Below are 18899 nucleotides of genomic sequence, written 5' to 3' on the forward strand. Positions count from 1 at the left end.
ATGAAAAAAAAAATCCCAGCCACCACGCAGCGGCCCATCGAAGTACGATGCAGAACGGCGGTCGCCGAGGGCCCACTAAGAAATCGCACCCGGTGGGGTTGACAGATCTGGAGTCTGTCAGCTGTGCACTGACCTTGGACAAGCTGCCTGGCCTTGGACAAGGCTCCATCACTGCCTGAGAAAAGCAGTCCTGATGCCGCAGGAGAAAACGAGGTGACACCTGCGAAGCTTCCAGCAGCGAGCGTGCTGGGCACAGAGCTTGTCCACAGCAGTGCAACAGTAACAGGAAAACAGCAGTAGCACAGCGCTTTTATAACAGGCCCTTCAATCTCTTCTTAGAGGACGAATGTGGTGCCCACCAGTTCATGTAGCGTGCAGACGGCGCATCTCACGCAGCTCTCTTCTCAGCCAATCAAATGGAGGCGACAGGGTGACATCAGTTTGGGGAACAGAGCACAGGAACACCCTGCAGCTGGTCCTTTGCTATGCGTTATTTCCTTGCCTTCACTATTTTCTTTTCATTACAAAAAATGTCCAGCCGTATTGAAGTATAATTGGTATACTGAAGTCTTTCTTTTTATTAAAAAATCAAAAAAAAAAAAAGAAGCAAAAATGGGGATGTTATATATAAAATTCAGGACACGTCTGTGACTTGAGGGAGTGGCAGGAATGGCCCTTCAACCACTCGGGCAATGTTTTATGCCTACAGCTGCAAGCTGACATTCTGTTTTAAACCTTTTGTGTATGTGAAATAATTTATATGTTTTAAAGGAGGTAAACTTATAAAATGTAAAACGACTCACGGAACACAGAGAAATTTTATAAAGGTAACATGTTTATCAAAAATAAGACAAATCTGCCTTGTGCTAAGTCTGGGGACCCCCCTCCCACACACAGGGGTTGGGGCACCCTCAGAGCAAGCGGGTTTCAGGAATAGAGGACGGGGTACTCAGGGAGCAGCGCAGAGAGGACCCTGCTCCCAGACATGCCTTTTATGACGTAACGGGAAGGGGGCCCTACTCAGGCTTGGACAGATCCAGCTATATTTTCCAAGGTGACTGCAGTTGTACAAAACACTGTGCCCCTACCCGGGCTCAGCCACTCCCTTCCTGTGATCCTGCAATAACCGCCCTGCACAGCCATTAAAGAGTCTGTATCAGGTATGCGACACCCATTTATACTTCCCACCTCGCTCCCAACAGCTCAGTAAGTGGCGGAGGAGTGGAAGGTTAAGGAAGAGGCAGTTTACAGAGTCCCAAACCTAAAGAAAAGACATGATTGCTTAGTTGCTGACAATAGCTATAGAATCGACAGACGGGAAGATGCAAAAGCTGGAAAGGGCAGAGGCTCAAGAGTCTACTTAAAAGTGTGCTCTGAGAAGGACGCCTGAAGACTGAGGTGCAAGGAAGCCTTTCATAAGCCAAAGCCCCACCACTGTGCACAGAAACGCACGGTGTTGAAATATTCATGTCGATCGCTGGGCAGGCTTTTCTGTGGACAGCACGAAGGCCTTCACACACACAGCTCTTCCATCTGTTAGAAAACGCATCTTATCTGTAGCTGATTACTCTATTAATGGTCCTCTCTTTTCAGAAGAATATAAGAAGACAAGATTTCAAGCTAAGAAAACGAATCATTTATAGGACTTTAAATAGTGGAGGGCTGCCTTCAAATTATAAGTGTGTTGTCTATTATAGAAACAGAGCAAATATTGAAACTATAACCCTTACAAGTTTCTATAACTTTTTAAAGGGACTGTGGGTAGATATTTTCCATAACAGCACATCACTCTTCTTAATGGTGCTAATTTTATTACTGTCCCATTTGTAGAATTCTGGAATCCTTTGATCTTTTTCCCATTATCTCCCACACAATTCTATGTATTACTGTGAAATGAATCTTTTTTCCTTCTCAATGTTAACATTTCATTGTTTCAAAGCTACAACTACATGGATTCACTAAGCTTCCTATGTTAAAAGCTAGGATGGACTGAGCGCTAGAAGAGGTTACAGTGAACCCAAGCAGGATCTAGCAGTGGTCCTGATGTTAGGTAAACAAGCTCAGAGTGAGATGTACAGAGGACGGATGGATGGAGGATGGATAAATGGAAGGACGGACGGATGGACGGAAGGGTGGATAGGTAGATGGAAGAATAAATGGATGGAAGAGAAAGAAGAAAGAGATATTCAGGTCCCTATAAGGAACATTAAGTTAGGCAGTGGGAAAGAAAGTGAGAGCATAAAAGACTTAGTTTGCACAGTTCATTTATTCATCACCTAACAAGGTTCAGCTCTTTGCAGGGCCTTCTTGGCAGGGGAATAGTGAATATAAATATATATAAAACACAGTGATACTTTCAAGAACATACATCTCAGTAAGGAACAATTTAAAATTAATTCTTCCATGTTCACTAGAAACGATTGAAGAAGAAAGAGAAGAGGAAAGCGAGAAGGGAAGGGTAAACGCATGTGCAGGCAAGCACTCAGGCGGCCTGTGGTTAAGAGGTACAGGGCTCCCCAGGACTCTCAGCAGCAGTAGCTGCAGGTCAGGATCTGGCCATTAGGGCATGTAATGCGGGTCCAGGATGGTCTGCAACCAAGCAGTTCGAAGAGGCTCAGTTTAGGACCCGTGCAAGTTTCAAAGCAAAGCCAGTTACCTGGGGACTTTGTTCCATATTTGGCCAAAGGACCCAGAGTTGAATTACATCCCTAGGGCACATCCTGAACTCATCATCCTTAATTAAGGTCTATTTCAAAATTGACTCTCCTCTAGAGACAGGGAATTGGGGGCTTCCTGCAGCTGAGTGGGTCTTGGTGTGAGCCCCCACCTTCCCCAGGCTCCCTTCCCAGCCCAGGAAGCTGCTGGCATCACGTCACTACGCCTCAGACTGGTCTTAGGAAGTGAAGTGCAGGCTGGAATCCCATGAGCAGCCTTATCCCACTAACCAGTAGGACTGGGCCTTCGGGCTCGTGACCAGTGGGCCTGGAGGAGCCCGAGAACCACAAGCTGGCATGAGGTCAGTCTTTCTTGGTGCCCATGCTAGGACCTGGTCCACATGGCCTGGTCTCTGCTGCACTTCCCTTGTCGCACCCGGACCCCTGACATCTAACTCTCTCAAACCAGCTCCTGAGACTTAAACCTGCCTCCAGAGCTCACGAGCTGCATCTATGAGGCGGACTGATCTCAGAGCACCGTGCTCCCCAGCTCAGCACTTCATGGCATAGCCACCGTCCAGGGGTTTTTGTCAAATAAGCACATATATGATGTGTACTGTAGGTCAGACGCTCTTCAACGTTATAACTACTAAATGATCCTCCTACGGAAACACCCTGGAAGACGGGCACCACTCGCAGAAACTGAGGACAGCAAGGTGAAGTAGTTGGCCAAGGTCACACAGCTGTCACTCAAGCCCACGCAGAGGCGCTCCAGATGCAAAGCTCCCTGACTACTGCGAACATGCAAGCTCATTTCCCCAGACCACAGTTTCCTTGCCGAAGCACAGCAGTGCCCTGTGCCACCCATCCAGGTCCCCCAGCTCCAGCCTCCAGCTTGTCTGCACTCTGGGCCAGTCCCCTGTGCCCCTCCGTGTTAGGCGGCTGCCCCTTAGCTGTCTGAGCCCAGCTCTGAGGACGGGTCTCAGCCTCTCCCTTGGGGAGGGCCACCCCTGGTGGCCTGGCTGCTCCTATAGTTACCAGCTCTGGGTTGCCTCCGTTGGCCAGTTCAGCCCCAACACTATGAAATCAATGCCATACGTTATGTTAAATGCCCTCTGTTGAAAGTCTCAAAACTCCCTAGCAAGATTTCTGGTTTCCTGCCTGACAATATAAATATCTGAACATCTTCGCCGAGTCCACTGGGCTCCCTCAGCGACAGTGCCCTTGGCTTCTAGGCTATGACGTAAATGTTCGGTTGCTGGTATTTGGAGGCACAGAGCAGTAAAAGGCTGGCAGCTCCCAACTCAGTGAGCAGACTGTCCCTTCATCTCCGGTTCTCACCGCACCGTCTGCTCCATGGAAGACTCCAGAGTGTGAGGTCTCTCCCTAGATCAACTTCCCCCTGATAAGTAGTGGGTCCTGGGGACTAGGGCTCGCGATGGCGGGAAGCAGTACCGACCTGCTTGGTGACCACGCGACCCAGCAGCTTCTCAGTGGCCCCGCCACTTCCGCCCTGCGCCCCACCCCACCCCACCCCTCCTCAGTGCCTGGTCCTCAGCCTTCCCAGGGAGTGTGGGCAAAGCCACTGCCCGCCCTCGACCATACCCAGGAGACAGCTGCAGGTCAGGGTCAGTTCCGCTGAGCGAGCTGCTGCTCCTGCAAATGCTTCCTGTCCTGCCAAGGTCTTGGGGCCACCGCACCTGCGTCCACTATCGGCTCTCTTATTCTTCGCCGTGGAGTTTATACTTTCCTGTCCTTTTACTGCCATTTTCATGGGGTTTCCAGAGGAAGAGGCGAGAACTATGTACAAGTGGCCTCACCAACATTTCCACACTAACCAAACACAAAGTACTATTAAAATAATTAGTTTTAGAAGGGACTGCCTAACAACACTTATTTACGTGTATGTAAAGTAGTAAAAGCAGCTAGAAGTTGAGTTCACGTCCCCACTCACTAGGCTGTCCTGAGGTCAATGCCAGTCTTTCGGGCTCCATCCCTAAAAACAGCACTGTCACAAGTGTATGCTCAAACTCTCCTTGCCAGGACAGAGCCGGCCAGCCTTGGTACCTGTGCCAGCCAGCGACAGCCTGCGTTCAGAGGGCAGAGGCGGAGTCCCCACAGCTCTGTCCCACCTCTAAACCCCACGCCGAGTCGGACCTGCTCATGGCACAGAGAATGCCATGTCTTCATGAAGCGACGCTTTCTGAGGGGCTTTGGGCAGCGCGGCATGACACATCACAGCAACGGCCCCCAGGCAGCCTGCACAGCTCTGACGGGAAACGCACAAAACGGGCCAGGTGCGCCCAGGAGCCCTGCAGCTCAAGTGCACATACGGTGCCGAGGCACCTCCCTCGCTCCACGCCCCTCCCCTTGTGCTGGGCTGCCCTGCCTGGGGTCGCACACATCGATGCCCGCACTGCTGCACGTGGTGGAGGGACAGTGAGGGGACTGTGCGTCTGACCGGCACAGACACAGGGGCATCTGTGGTGCGGGCAGCAATCCCAGAGGTGCCAGGACCCAATCCTTAACTGCCTGAGTGTCGTGAGACAGACGACGTTGCTGCAGCTGATGCCACCAGGGGTGCTCTGTCCTGCAGCCAGCAGTCCCCTGGGTTCCTGCCCTCCCCCCCGCCCCCATCCCGGCACAGAGATGTGATCCCTGGCCAGCACTGGCGCTCAGCTCTGGGCCTGCCGCCTCTGGCTGGTACCAGGGACCCTGTGCTCAGAGCGGGCCGATTGCCAGGCCTTCTCTGCGAGTCGTTGCGGAGCTCCGGCCTGCGCCCGCCTTCTGCCTCCCTCCCGATGGCTCTGTGGGCATCCTGCTCATATTCGGTCCCTATCTGCAGATGACGAAGAGCAGGGCCTGGGCCACGTGCCTCTGACACTGACAGCAGCACAGACTCCAGTGGTCCTGAGGCAGGAGAGCCTCAACGAAACGACCTCATGCTCAGAGATGCTTTCATGATGTACTGCACAAAGCGACGAAATGGAGAAGGGACAGCAGACAGAGCAGGTAGGTCACATTTCTGCCAGTGGGTCAACTCTAGACGGCTCGGCAGAGAGGCTCTTAGAGTTAACTGTGTGAGGGCCACTGGCCAATATCCCATGAAGAAAGGACACTGTGCACTGGGCCAGCTGAGAGAAAGGAGTCGCCAGCTGCAGGACGACTCCTACTATGTAGAAAAGGTGTTTTGGGATCCCTGAGGACAGAAATGGAGGGAACTAGAAAAGATTTTGCACCAACACCTTAGAGAAACTAATATTGTAAAACTAGTTTCCACAGGTGTTTACTTCTTCTTTTTCTCTGGGTTCACCTGCAGGGTAAGAGGACGCTCTTCAAAGCAGTTAAAGCTCCGAAGGACATAAGTCCCTCTTAGTGCAATCGTTTTTACTTTGCGGCGCTGCTGTGTCACCTTTCTCTTTCTGCACATGAAGTAAGTAGTATCTTTGTACTCTCCTGACTTAATCAGAATAGAGATGCATATAGTTAGAAAAAAGAATTTTGTCAATGATAATTAGCATTCAAATAATGCCAGAAAATTAAAATTAAGCGGGCAAACGAAGAAAAAAGATTAAGGACTACACTCCATGGCAGAAAAGTTTTCCTCCTGAGATTTTTAAGAAATGATTTCAATAATAAGTCTTTTCTGGGATGAAAGAATTTTAATGATAATAAATATATTACCAAGGGAAGTCACATTCTTTATTTGGAACCTGAGAACAGAAGCAGTGTTCATGCCAACCAGGGCTGCATGTAAGGGAAACGGCATCGACCAATTTGCTTTGAGCAAAGGAAGAGAACAGTGTGGATACCGTATTTCTCCTGTTTCCTTTGTTACTGTGTTACTGGCGTGCCAGTAATATTCCTCTCGTGTGAGCTGGTGTGTGTGCGGGGCAGAGGAGAGCAGGAAGCCCAGGGCGATGGCAGGGTACCAGCAGTACGACGCATGTGTGTTCAAAGTGTTTTTTAAAAGGCGGAACAAACCGAAAAGCGCTAGGGAACAGTTAAGCTGACCTCTTCTCTTCATGTAGGCCCAATGCAAACATTCGTTACATCAGGGAGACAAAGCCCAGAAAAAGTATTTATTGTATAAAACTCATTGTCACCAGGGCAAACAGATGGCAATGAGCTTCAGTCCATCACTGGGACATGGAAGTAACTACCAATCAGCGGCCGTCCAATGGCATCCTTTGTGTTTCTATCTGTGTTCTTTCATCTGGAGTTTATAAAGGCATTAACCAGATCGTCTCTCCTTCTGTGTCACACATACATGACTGTTACTAGGCCAGAAATTAAGATCCTGAACTCCAAACTAAGGGGGCATGATTTTCAGTGGGAAAGAAGAGAAAGGCTACGGAAAAGGTGGCTCATTTCCATTGACACTACTGTGGAGGTAGTGTCCCCGAGAAAGCTCTGATTGGCCCTGGGACAAGTGGACAACACCGGCTGTTGGTCATGCACAAAGGTGGCAGCTACAAAGGAAGGCTGTGCTGAAGTCAGCCTGGGCACGCTCTGTCCAGCACACGGTGCTGTGACGAGAAGGAGGCGAGAAGGGAGGGAGGGAGGAAGCAACAGTCAGACAGGCAGAACTCAAAAGAAAGAAAATGGCAAACAAAACTAGGAGTCCTTACGGAGAACAGTGCGCCCTCTGCCCCATGGTAACACCAGCTCGTCCTCTTTTGAAAGAGACCACCTTTGTGTGTTAGATACACAACCACAACTGTATCATCTGGCCAAGCCAGATGAGAAGATCCATGACCTAATAAAAGTCAGCAAAAGTAAAAGGGTGTTTATCTGAAACAAACAGCATGTTTACTCAAGAAATATTTACCGTGCGATTTGGCTCAGGGAAATACGGTAAGTGTGCAGTTGTTTCAACTGGACAGTGACCTGACTAACTACAGACCCTGTCACAGCGGCAACTGAATTTGTCATGCCCTAGGACATTTTAAAGAGAATATCTTCTTTTCTTACATCCTTCAGATGTCGCGCTTGGGAGGGTGTAGTAATCATGGGCAATTGTACTTTTCAAATTAAATGTCCACTTACTGGGTAATTTCCCAAATGTATTTTTTTCTTCCCCCTTTCCTGCCAGTAGACAATTACTTTATGAAGCATTGACACCAATAGTGTGTTAATAAAATAATTGTTTAATTTATAATATTCTCCAACATTTTCTTTTCTAGTTTCACATCTTCTAAGCAGATTGGCCTCAGCTTAATTATATAAATCCCCCTCCCCCCAGATTTTCACTCAGTGAGAAGATTCTTTTTACTTTAAAATCCTTTCACTGCGTTAATTGATTTCAAGTTTTTTCTCCACAATGTGTCAAAAATCCACAAAAAAGAATTACAGTATTTATATTTTTAAGTAATTACAGTTAAGGTACTACATTTTATTAAAATAAGTGATTGCTTTAAAGTATAAAAATTTCCTATTGTTATTCATTCTTGAAAAACACAAAAATATAAAAAAAATGTACATCTGCTTTCCTAAACTTCCCTTCTGGAACACTGACAAGATTTTTTTATAGTTTGAGTTTGTGGGGCAACGTCACAGTCAACGGCATGGAAACCTCATGTGACTGTAGTCGAACGTTGCAGCTAAAGTGCTAAGTGATATGAAAGGTAAAGAGCTGCAACATGAAAATCATCAACATCAAGTATGAAAACTGTTTTCCACTCGTGGACATTTAAAAACCCCGGCTGGGTTCGGCTCACTTCGGCCTTCGTTACAAAACAGTGGATGGGACATCAGTTTTTGCCACTTTCTAAAGGGGGCGTGAGCTCAGTGACAGAAACCAGGTTCTGTTCAGCGGCTCCCGTCCGGCTTCAGGACCATCTGCAGAGCTGGTACCTGCGACACAGCAGACAGACCTGCCGGGCTTCCCACGCTGCAGTGGGATTTACCGCAGCACATCTCTACATGTGCACTGTTTCCTGAAGCTTAGGAGAGACGACCCGGCCGGTGTGAACTCCATACTCAGCCCACCAGAGTCTCTTGGGCCAGGTGGTTATACCTGGTCTGAAAGAGAGTGTGCTTATTGTTTATATCAATCAATCAATTTACAATAACATCATTAGAAAAGAAATTCTGCCGAATTCTTAGCTAAATGATAAAAAAAGGAACATCCATAATTTAATACTGCCTTTGTTAATTTCATTTCACTCGAAGGCATTCAATTAAACTGTCACGCAATAAAGCTGCCGCGACAATGGAATCCCAAATCCTATTAAGTGTCAAGGATGTTAAACCTAGAAAACTAAAGATTCTCTAAACCATTCAGGTGCTTTCCAGTGCTGCCAGCTAACCTGCCGCCTGAATAGCTTTTCACTGGCAAGACGGTCTATGATGTGTAATCACTGAAGCACTTTCAAATAATCGACCCCACGGGGCCCTTCAACCTTATTCAGTTTACATTAAATAATTATGAACTCATCATTGTGTTTAAGCTTCTGTTTAAAGTCAGCCATTCCGCCAAGTCTATTCTGGTAAGATTAAATATATTTTTGGGTATTTATGGATCATGCTAGATTCACATTTGATGTAAACAGACTTCCGCCTGCTAGAAACATGTGATACACTTGACTGTAATGAAAGACAAAACATACGCTCACATTGTCAGGGCATAAATACAGATGCAGACAAGCCGCCTGCTCAGATGAGTGGAAGCAACTGTTAGATGAAACGAAAACATTGTCTGACTACACTTGTCAGATGGAAAAAGAACATGAACTTGAACCCAGCCGGTTAAAGAACCACGCCATGGGAAGTGGGGTTTCTCAAGGAGGCGTTTTGTTCGAAGCCCAAAACATGTAACAAAAGCATTATTTTAAAAATCTAAGCCATGAGGACTTGTTCTAAAATATAATATCACCTTACTGTTTCATGCTGACATATTTTCTTGAGGAAAATGCTATTAAAATATGGATCACTGTTAATATAGAACATTCTAGCGTCAGATTAACTTTCTTTCTTAATGGATAAAACACAATTTGCTTAAACCTAGGAAGGCTTTCATCGTGTCCACCTCTGGTTGTCGCCAAGATGGTGGTCACAGTGGCATGGAAAATGTGATTTCTTTGAGCACAGATTTAAAAGCATGGCCTTTTCCTGAAAGGAAGACGAGAGAATAATGAAGGAAGACTTCAAGCTACTAGATATAAATAACATCATGTTAAGAAATGCCAGCTGCCAAATAAGAATGTCCCCCACCCCCTGCCGACCCTTCCTCAGCAGGAAGTGGTGCTATTACTGCTGAGAATGGGGCAGGCTGGGGTGGGGGTGGGGGACATGTCTCCTTTCCTAATTGCCATATATTGTTAACATTACTTTAAGGCCAACTTTCTGCAAGTCCCTAAGCTTAAGACAGTTATTGCAAAATAACATATAAATGCACATTGTAAGACGGCATGAAAGTCTGCGAGCTCGTGGTCAGTTGAAACGCTCGGAACACCCCTTGGGCTCAGGCCAAATTCGAAACCAGTAGCTCTGAGTAGATACACATGGCAGAGGGGTCCTGGGCTTCTTACAGATCTTGTGGCAGCAGCAGGACCAGGACCAGAGGCTCAGTGGTGGTCCCAGCTCCACTGTGGGTCTGCAAGCCCCTCGCCTGGGAAGTGACAGCCACGCTACCTGCCCTGACTCCCTCACAAGGTGAGGCTCAAGTTGGATTGTCTGAGTAAACACGTCGACAGCCATAAAGCCATATTCAAACATTAGCCTGTTTGTGGAAAGGCTCAGGAATAGCTATTAAGCAGAAGAGTAATCGGCAAATTAGTGCGTGGCCATCTGAATATAAAGGTGGACAAGGCACTTGACGATCCAACTTGTGTATTGTTCGGGTCTGCAGTTAAAACATTCATTTACATCTCAAGTGTCTTTATATCATACAAAGTTTGCAGCCCAGTCATACCTTGATGTCATCCTGTGCAAGTGCCACGGGGGTGGAGGGCAACGCCAGGAGGGGGAGTTAGGAACTATCACCATGATTAGCAATGAGGAAGCAGGTGTCAGAGGCACTGGGCAAGCACAGAGACGAAAACGCGCGAGCATGTGTGGGGAACGGCTGCAGATCTCTTGCCGGATCAGAGTTCAGGCAGGTATGCACTGCTCTAGGTGGCACAGTTCTCTGCAGGTTACCATGGAGATTTTGAGAACTTCCACTCCATGGTGGGTTATGCAAAACTGCTGCATGACGTTCTCAGGTCTCTGCAACAAAACCAAGGTCAATTTCTGTTACACGTCCTTTCCAGCTTCATCCCTGCCCAGGAAGCCATCTTACTGGCACATGATTTAGGTCTCGGCTTTAATTCTTCTAGAAAAATAAACATTAGCAAAATATCTCCTTCTTTATTCTTCTGGTGGCGCTTTCAGGTCCCTTACAGAGGCTGTCAATGCATTTTGCAATGATCACTAACTATCATACACAGTGACTGCCTGCTTAAAATCCATGCTGTTTGCAGATGGTTCTACACAGTCACATATCATTTCCAGTGACGCCTCATAACAACTCTGTGAGATAGGTGAGGAGAGCACACAGCCGAAAAATGTGACACAACAATGGGCCTGACCAGGCTCATTACACGGAGCTGGAAATGTCAAATGAGATTGAGAAGCCGGCACGATTTGTTCAGGTGATAGGAACAGGCCTTAAAGTATCCAAACATAAATCTGACAGAGCATCTTTTCAGGATGTAATTGGGAAGCAGAATGTGGGTACAGTGCGTATGAACAGAAATACCTCCCCGGCGCTCCCAAGGCTCCCCGCGCAGACATCCATTACCGTCCTCTGCGCACTGAATTGCAACCGTCCGCCTGCACGTGGGTCTCCGGAGGACGGGAAGCTCCGGCAGAGCCCGGGCCATTCACTCGGTCAGGCCTTCGCGGATTCACTCAGCAAACATTCACTGAGCACACGCTGTGCGTGACTGACGATCGTGACCCGAGGGCCTGGGCCTGGGGCGCAGCAGGTGCTGAGCGAAGGGGCCTGTGGGTGACGGTGGGTGACACGGGGGGGGGGGGGGGGACACGGGACAGACGCACTGGGTTAGGACAGCGAATGGGCTTGGCTAGTGAAGCAGCGCACGCCGGTGCCAAGCAGCACGTTGTAGGGGAGGGACAGCCGAGCATATGAATCTAATAATTATTTCATTTCAAGAGGTGAAACGACTGACGTAAGAATTGGCCAGGAGAAGATGAAAAAAGGGAAAATGCTATACGATGGCTCATCAGCACGTCCAAACCTCAGCCCGCGTGACCGGCACGAACGCGCGTGTGTGTGGGGAATGGAAAAGCCTGACGCAGACGAGGGGAGGCCGAGGAAAGCGGGGCGGCAGCCCACGCACAGCCGCGCACCGCTCGGGGCGGCACAGGCCGCGCTGCGCTGGACCACGAGCAGGTGCCGACACTCGGTGCTTCCGACCCACGAAAGGACCGGCGCACACGCCGCAGCTGGGCAGAAACCAGGAGGCCTGACTGGGGCCAAGCAGCGCAGAGAGGCCGGGGGCGCTCACGACACAAACACCGAGCTGCTTCCAGCCTCCGGGCGGACCTGTGTCACCGAAACCAGCATGGCCCGCAAGGACACAGCTAACGCGGCAGTAACGAGAGCGGACACTCGGGGAGGTGATTTTGACCAGGAAGAAGCGTGGAGGCGCATGGACGGGGCCCTCTCGCCCGGCGCCTGGGCGCCGCGCAGCCTCCCCAAGTCCCTGCCTGGGGCCCTGCAGCAGGGCGCCCGCAGAGAAGGCTTCGGTTGGAGAGGACCCCGCGGCCTTGCTACGTGACCCTTCTCGCCGGCTAGCAGCACGACTGTGCTTTGCTGGGCTCTGGGGATCAGTTATCCAGATTCTAGCCCCCCCCACAAATTAATTTCAAAAGGCAACCCACAGCGTAGAATTTAGAAGATCAGAAATCCTGGAAAAATACCTCCAAATTTTATGACTATTTTTCAGATTATAAAAACAATACATACTTTTTTAAAGAAAACTTGGAAAACACAGAAAAATGTCAAGAACTAATCTGGCAAAGACACAAACTTCTGAGAATATAAAGCATATTCATTGCTTTCTATGGTGGGTGGTTTACACTGGATTTGCTAAACACCAAATGCATCCTATGAAGCAAAGAGAAATGCCACAGGAGGCCTGACAATTAAGTTCACAAACTTGTTGCAATGATGTTGCTAACCTTTTTTGATATCAGAATATTCATGATGAATTTGTACCAACTGGACAGTTAACCAAGTTTACTGTTTGGAAGTGCTAATAAGGCTGTGTGAAAAAGTTAGACAACCTGAACTTTTGGCCAACAGTTCATGGGTCTTGCATCACAACACTGCATCAGCTCACACGGCACCGTCTGTGAGGGAGCTTTTAGCCAGTAAACAAATAACTGTATTGGAACACCCTCCCTACTCTCCTGATCTGGCCCCCAATGACTTCTTTCTTTACCCAAAGATAAAGGAAATATTGAAAGGAAGACATTTTGATGACATTCAGGACATCAAGGGCAATATGACGACAGCTCTGATGGCCATTCCAGAGAAAGAGTTCCAAAATTGCTTTGAAGGGTGGACTAGGCGCTGTTATCGGTGCACAGCTCCCCAAGGGGAGAACTTCTAAGGTGACTGTAGTGATATTCAGCAATTAAGTATGGAGCACTTTTTCTAGGATGAGTTCGCGAAGTTAATTGACAGTCCTTGTATGTGTCAGTCTCCATAACCAACCCCAGACAGGTTAAAGGGGTTCAGAACCCAAGCGATTAACTGGATCATATGTCGGGGTGACACGGAGGATGAGGGAAATTTACCACAGGAGCCTCAGTTCTTCACCATCCCTCGGGAGATGGGACCTGCATCCCTCCCTTTTGATCTGTGCTGATCCTGTGACTTGCTTTGGCTGGAGGGTGGCATACTGGTTCCAGGCCAAGGCCCAAGGGGGCCCCTGAAGTGTTGCACCTACCACATGGACAAGCCCTGGCTGGCCTGCTGAAGGGTCAGCGACTACATGGGGAAGAGCACAGCTGTCCACGCCGGGCCATCCTGGATCAGCCCAGACCAGCCCAGCCCCAACTGCAGCGGAGCCCCGTGCGGATCTGCCGAGCCAGCTACCTTGCCTGCAGCCAGCCACAAATGCATGGGTGAGCCCATCCAAGACCAGAAAAAGCTCCCAGTGGCCTCGACACTCATGAGCATCACAGAAGTTTACTGTGAACAGGACGGCAACCTGGTTAGAGGATCCAGGACAGGAGAAGATGGCACGGGGCATGGATGGCCATCCCAAGCAGACAGGAGAAAATGACCCCGAGAGCATTTCCCAGCCCCAATGCAGCCACAGAAGGCAGCTGAGGCAGGCTCGCCCCTCACTGCATTGGCACGGGGCCCCTTCAACAACAGAAGGTGACCCCAGCGGCACAGACAAGGGGATCCATCAATCCAGAGGCCACCGAAAAGCAGCCAGAAGAAGGGCGATCCTTCCCCTTCAGGCTCTCACACTTACGGGGGCAGACAGTGTTTTATCCCTGCGGCTGAGAACAGGGCAGGGCTCTCTGCTCCCCCCACTCACTCTTCTTCAGCACAGGACAGGAAGTTCCCACCACCACAGGGAGGGAAGAACAAGGACTACACGGGAGAATGGGAGTGTCCCTATTTGCAGGTATATGATTGTCTTTCTGGAAAATCCCAAGGAATCTACAAAGAAAAACCTCTTGGAACTAATAAAGGAGTTGAGCAGTCCCAGAATATAAGATAAACACACACACACACTCACACAATCAATTATATTTTCGTACACTCACAACAAACATGCAAACGACAATTAAAGGCACAATCCCATTTACACTTGCTTCAAACAAAATGAAATACTTAACCAGAAACTTCACATGTTACAGACTCTGTATGTTGATAATTACAAAATGGCAATGAATGAAATCAAAGAAGACCTACACAGATGGAGAGAAATACTGTGTTTATGGACAGAAGACGCAACATAGTGAAGGTGCCAGTTCTCTCCACCAGGTCTACAGGTTTAGTCTGTACTCCTATCAAAATCCCAGCAAAGTTTTTTTTAGATATAGACAAGACTATTTTAAAATGTATATGGAAAGGCAAACGCCAGCCCTAGAATAGCTAAAACAGTTTTGAAAAAGAACATTAAAATAAGAGGAGTTACTCTACCCTGTGTTAAGACTTCCTACATAGTGATGAGACAGGATGGTATTAGCAGATAGATAAACGCATAGGTCAATGAAGGAGAAAAAAGAACTCAGAAATAAAGAAACATGCACAACTGATTTTTTGTTTGTTTTTTTTGTTTGTTTGTTTAGCTTTTATTTCATAATCATAAACTTAACTCTGCAACCCAGCTAGACTTGGAGGGGGCAAGGAAAATATGAAACCCAACGAACTGCAGCGAGAGCACAAAGATTATGGGGTGCTCCGAGCAGATGGGCAGGGGTGCTCTCCTGACTACAGAAGGAACGGTCTGGTTATGAGAAAACCAGTCAAATGCATCAGAGTTGTCCACAGTCAGCAATGGTGATCTTCTTGCTCGTCTTGCCATTCCTGGACCCAAAGCGCCCCATGGCTTCCACAATCTTCATGCCATCTTTCACCTTGCCAAAGACCACATGCTTGCATCCAACCAGTCAGTCTTGGCAGTGCAGATGAAAAACTGGGAACCGTTTGTGTCGGGTCCAGCATTTGCCATGCACAGGATGCCAGGACCTGTATGCTTCAGGATGAAATTCTCATCATCAACCTGCTCCCCATAGATGGACTTGCCACCTGTGCCGTTATGGCGTGTGAAGTCACCACCCTGGCACATAAATCCTGCAATAATTCTGTGAAAGCAGGAACCATTATAACCAAATCCTTTCTCTCCAGTGCTCAGGGCACGCAAGTTTTCTGCTGTCTTTGGAACTTTGTCTGCAAACAGCTCAAAGGAGACGTGGCCCATGCACAACTGATTTTTGACAAAGGCACAAAAATAACTGAATAGAGAAAGGATAGTGTTTCTAACAATTGGACATTCATAGAGAAAAATAAAATTAACCTTGATCTAACCTTCACATCTATACCTAATTAATTTAAACAGATTGTGGACTTAAATGTAAAAAGTAAAACTACAAAAATTTTAGGAACATTTCTTTGGGACCTAAGGCTTGGTGACGAGTTCTTAGACTAGACTCCAATAGCATGTGATCCATGAATAGAAAAAACGAGAAAGGAAACGTGGAGTCAGGGTGTGTGAGTAACTCTAGAAGGTTCCTCGTGGTGAGGGAACTATTCTGTATCTTGACTGTGGTGGGGATAAACGAATCTACACGTGTGACCAAATGTCAAAAATCTAAACACACACACGCTGAATCCCAGTGAAACGGGGACATCCGAATGAGACTGGTGGGTTTTACCAGTGTCAGTGTCCTGGGTGTGATGTCATAACGCAGTTCTGCGAGACACCACCACTGGGAGAAGCTGGGTAAAGGGTACCTGGCATATTTGTGCTATTTCTCACAAGGGCATGGCAGTCTAGAATTATTTCAAAATAAAAGGTTTCATTTAAAAAGCTCTACTGTTCAAACTTTAGTGGAAACTGTACATAGGCACCAAGAGAAAGCAGCATTCCTGCAGCCATTTCACAGATGTCACTCCGCGCATGTGCCAACTGTGGCTGTGACAAAGCAGACGCATTAGGGACTTAGGGCCCCTGAGAAAGGGCTTCATTCTGGTCTATGGAACAGGATGTAAGCACGGGGAGTGGGCGGCAGAAGCACACAAGACAGTCTGGGGCATGGAGCAGAGAGGGGAAGTGGGGGAGAAGGGCTTCAGACGGATGGGCGTGGGTTTCAGAAAACATCAGCTCTGGTGACTATTTCTAGCCGGTTTTCAGGACCCCCTAGCTGTGTGCTGGAGCTTTCGGCTCTGCACAAAGCAAAGGGTGACAACTTCTGTCAGCATGTGAGAATATGCATGGAATTCACCCCGGACACCCGGTGGCCCTGGAGCTTTCAAGAAGCATCCTTAGACATTCTGAGTGTATGGCAGATGTCTGCATGATCTAATCAAATTAGTAGGCAGCCCGGGAACCTGATGCTGGGCCAAGAAGTACTGAAGTGCCTAACAGCCAAGACTCGGCTGTTTGACGACAGGCTGTCTTTGAGGTGACCGGTTCGTATCTAGTTTCCTTACGATGCGAGGTTCGGGAGGATAATGGGCAATTCCGTCAGCGCATCAAAGCTGCTCTTTGCCCCTTCCACGATCCTCCTCGACTCTGGGCCTTTCCCTGCTCTGTGCAGGGTACACCAGTGCTGCCACGTGTCCTCAGAGCAAGATTTTCAGTTGAAACTGCAGGCGGGCGAGAGGAATTTCTGCTGCCCACGACACTCGCAGCTGCTGTAAGGACAACAGTCAATGCAGCGAGAGGCTGGTTATTAAAGTACCAGCCCAAAGACCAGATGGTGTGTCAGTGACCATCCGTGTGGCAGGCGGAGCCCGGGATGGCACCAGCCCTTCACCTCTTAGCTGCTATGAGACCTCAGGAAATGAATGCACTCCTGGTTTCAGGGTGTGTGCACAAAAGTGATCAAATAGCACCGACCTTTCGAGTTGTGAGGATTAGAAAGGGAAAGTACTGTACATAAGTGAAAGAGTAGCTGGCACGAAGGAGTGTTCAGCCATCACCTCTCCTTGCTTTGATAAGAAGTCATTCTACGAAGACAAGGACCTCCAAGGAGGAAAACTGTAACTCTGTCTTGCTATAATTTTTGTTTCCTTCTAGATAATTCCAAAGTTTGTTTTCTGGTTTCCTGTTTTGCTTTGTCAGGCAACCTATCATAATTAGTAACAGAGTCGGGACTCAGATGGCCATGTTCAGATCCCAGCTCCTCTGTCACCACGCCCCTGGGCCTGCCACCTCACATCTCAGGAGCTCTGCTTCCTCCTCCGTCAAGGGACAGGAAGGTATTCCCTGCCTCCTCGGGTTGCTGGAGGTGAAAGGCGTGGGCATGTGTGTTTAGACCAGAAGGCGCCTACACATAGTAAGCCCTATGTATGTATTAGCTATCATGGATTTCATTTTGTGTGAAAATTCTAATTGTAATAAAACTAATGGGAAATGAAAACGAGACAAGGCCTTAGCATACCTGCACACTCGCTGGTCTCCCAGCTCGAAGGCTCTCAGCATCGCCCACACCTCCTTCTCGACATCTCTCGGGCTGCTCTTGTGCTCAGCCTCCTGGCAGTGGTTTAGAACCTAACGCACTCAGCCCCTGGAGCCCCAGAGCGCGCGTGCCTGTCTGCAGCCTGGGCCAGCGCCCTGCCTCCCCTGTGGGTCTCTCAGCCTTCTCATGGTCCTGTCCACCAGCCTGCGCCGTCCACCGCCTCTTTCTCCCCCATCCTTAAGGCAAGACCGCCTTCACGCCCATTCTAGGCCATTCTCATCCAAACTTCCCCCAAGTGGATACACACTGTGTCTACTTCCTCTCCACCCTTCGTTCCTCTACTTTCTCCTACTAAGATTACTAATAGGCACCTAATTCCCGAAACCAAATAACCATACCGGAACCTAATATATTCTCCATGTGATGTTGTACTTCTCTGTGGCGGCATTCAAATACAACCACCTTCGGGCCTATGTATCACAGAGGCAATGACATGAGCTTGCCCCAGGGAGTAACCGTTACTTGTTCGTCTTTACTTACCAAGTGTCTACACAGAATAGGTTACTATATATTTGGTGTCTACTGAGAAAACTGATTCCATAGAACTCACCAGAGGAACACAATTCCTAATTTCACCATTTGTTAGTATTTCTAATGAGGACTAATAATAGCCAAAAGCTAATTTTTATTGATCACTTACTAAGTCAGGCACTATTCCAAGTGGCTCACATGATATTATCCCATTAAATGGTCACGACAACCTCCCCATTAAGTAGGTACAACTACAGTATCAAGTTGGTGCAATTACCCCCATTTAATGCCTCAGAAAACTGAGGGAGACAGAGACGTGACTTGTCTGGTAGCCACAATAAAAATAAATTTAGTCTGACTGCAAAGACCTCATTCGTAGCTACCATTCTGCTTATTTTCCAAGGGGAAAAATAAGATAATACACTTTGTAATTCAGGGTGGCTGATCATTTTCTTGGTATAAAAGAACTTCCTGAGGCATGAATTTAGAAAATCTTCAGATTGAGAAACAGAATGGATAACTAGTTTGCTTATTTTACATTAACCAATGCAA

The 18899-nt window shown here is 48.0% G+C and overlaps 1 protein-coding gene and 1 pseudogene across 1 annotated transcript in view; both read right to left on the reverse strand.

Moving 5' to 3' along the window:
• SDK1 (sidekick cell adhesion molecule 1) overlaps positions 1-18899 on the reverse strand; it is a 683166-nt gene that overhangs the window by 315426 nt on the left and 348841 nt on the right. The window lies entirely within an intron of this gene.
• On the reverse strand, positions 14975-15613 carry LOC141567136 (peptidyl-prolyl cis-trans isomerase A pseudogene; annotated as a pseudogene).

This window comes from Rhinolophus sinicus, linkage group LG10 (assembly GCF_036562045.2).
Source record: "Rhinolophus sinicus isolate RSC01 linkage group LG10, ASM3656204v1, whole genome shotgun sequence".
NCBI classification, from domain to species: domain Eukaryota; kingdom Metazoa; phylum Chordata; class Mammalia; order Chiroptera; family Rhinolophidae; genus Rhinolophus; species Rhinolophus sinicus.